At 56.3% G+C, this 2,337-nt stretch overlaps 1 pseudogene; it reads left to right on the top strand.

Moving 5' to 3' along the window:
- The first annotated feature begins 1,068 nt into the window (after positions 1-1,068).
- Positions 1,069-1,171, top strand: LOC129715626 (U2 spliceosomal RNA; annotated as a pseudogene).
- The last annotated feature ends 1,166 nt before the right edge of the window (positions 1,172-2,337 follow it).

The raw sequence follows: 2,337 nt of genomic DNA, 5'->3' as shown, positions 1-2,337 counted from the left end.
GGCCCGGGGCAGCGAGGGGAGAGAGGGGAACGACGTTCCCCCGGGGGGAGAATTTGAAAGCGGGAGAGAGAGGTAAGAGACTCTGCGTTCCTTTTTTACTTACCTTTTAGGTGGAGACATGGACCTGATCCATGAAGGCTGCGGAAAGCTGGCGGGGGAGAACCGCGGAGTGCGGGCAGCCGGCAACAGCAGCAACGGCACCAATTTCCTGGAGGGAAAACCTGTGCCCGACTTCGCTCCCGCACCGGCAAAATTCACTTCTCGGCCGGGCGGGAAGCAAAGCAAAGACGTCCCGTATGCCAGTCTCAAGCGAGTCTGGCTTGGAGCAGTCGCTAGCGGCCAGCGCGGAGGCAGCAGGACAGAGAGCACGGACCAGCGCTGTAAGTACCGGGGGTACACAGCAGGGCTGGAAACGCTCAGCGAGTGCAGCGGCACTAACGGAGCAAAGGAACTGGGGACGTTCGGGCCGAAAACCTTCTTCAAAAGGTAAGCACCGGGGTTGGTCCAAGGGGTCCCTAGGAACAGCCGGATTTTACCGGCTGCGGAACTGCCGCGAGGGACCAGTCCCGTGAACACCGGGGTCGGTCCGAGCGGCTCAAACCCGACACGCAGGGAACGACGTTCACCAGCGGGAGAATTGAAAGTCGGGAACAGCAGGTAAGAGACTCTGCGTTCCTTCCACTTACCCTTTAGGTGCAGACATGGACCGGGTCCATGTAGGCTGCAGAAAGCCGGCGGGAGAACCGTGGAGTGCGGGCAGCCGGCAGGAGCAGCAACGGCAGCGGCAGGAGCAGCAGCGGCAGCGGCAGGAGCAGCAACGGCACATCGATTCCCGGAGAGGGAAAACACCTGTGCCCGACTTCGCTCCCGCACCAGGGGAAAATTCATTTCTCGGCCAGTATGCCAGTCTCGCTTTGGAAGCGAGTCTGGCTTGAAGCGGCGCTACCGGCCAGCGCCGAGGCTCACAAACTGAGGACATTGCAGTGGAGTTGACCGGCTGCAATCGACCGCGAGGGACCAGTACCGTGAGTACCAGGGTCGGTCCCAGCGGGTTTTTTAGTTACAGAGATCGCTTCTTGGCCTTTTGGCTAAGATCAAGTGTAGTATCTGTTCTTATCAGTTTAATATCTGATACGTCCCTTATCTAGAGACCATATAAGCAGGAGTGCCCAGAACTGAGGGCATTGGAGTGGGGTTGACCGGCTGCAACGACCGCGAGGGACCAGTACCGTGAGTAACGGGGTCGGTCCCAGCGGTCTGAGATAAACGAGCAGCCAGGAGCGCTGAGAGTGTTGGAGCCGGTTTTGACCGGCTACACAGCAAAATCCCGACGAATCGGGTACAACCCCACGGACCCCATTGAATTGAGTGGCGGTGCAGGCTCGAGGGGCTGAATGGCCTGCTCCTCCACCTAATTTCTATGTTTTTTCATAAAAATCTGTTTGTTAATCCTTTGGTTAAAGTATTAGATGGGTCCAGGGCGCTGGAAGTACGGAGACGGCGTGGACCCGCTAGCCCACGCTGGAGGAAGCCGGTACGAGTGGCTGCAGCATGACAGCAGCCAGCACAGGTGCCTGTGAGTACCGGGACCGTGTGGAGAGGTGGATCTACATACAAGACCGGTGCGGTCAGCGGTGGGGCGAGGAAAACCCGCAAACCAGTGCCCGTGTGTACAGGGGACGGAAACAGCGGAGGGAAAAGGAGCTCCTTCACAGTAGCAGTCACATGGATGTGGAGACTAGCCACAGTGGGCAGGAGGTAAGCCCCACATGGGTACCCCGTGCGGGACCCCTAGAGATCTCTAACTCTATAAAAAAGAGTAGGCAGGACCCTGATGGGCCAGAGCCTGGTAATACAGCGTCCCATGATCCTAAAACAGCAGGGACTCTGCTGGACATGGTGGCTGATTACTTTAAACCAAGTCAAACAGGGGTAGAGACTTGGATCCCAGGATGGCAATAGTATTAACTATATGTCTGGCCACAAACTCCAACAAGAAATATTTACAGAGACTGGCCAGACATCTGCCACCTGGCAACTGTGAGGCATTACAGGTGCCCAGTGTAAACCAATGCATTTGGCAGCATATGGGGAGGAACATCAGGAACCAGGACCTCAAGATCCAGAAAACCTTAAAGGGATTGACGGCAGGGATCACAGCATACACCCGCACCCTGGACAAAACAGAGCTAACCAAAGACCATCAAGACGCACTAGCTCTGTTTAGTAATATGCAATATGAGCTGAACTACATGTGGAAGGCTGCCATTCAGCCAGCACTGGACCCCTAAAATGCTACCATTTGCAAACAAAGAACTGTGGGTGGACGAAGCCAAG

This window comes from Leucoraja erinacea, unplaced genomic scaffold (assembly GCF_028641065.1).
Source record: "Leucoraja erinacea ecotype New England unplaced genomic scaffold, Leri_hhj_1 Leri_1282S, whole genome shotgun sequence".
Classification (NCBI taxonomy): Eukaryota; Metazoa; Chordata; class Chondrichthyes; order Rajiformes; family Rajidae; genus Leucoraja; species Leucoraja erinaceus.
The sequence above is the reverse complement of the archived record's forward strand: the minus strand, read 5'-3'. Positions and strand labels throughout refer to the sequence as shown.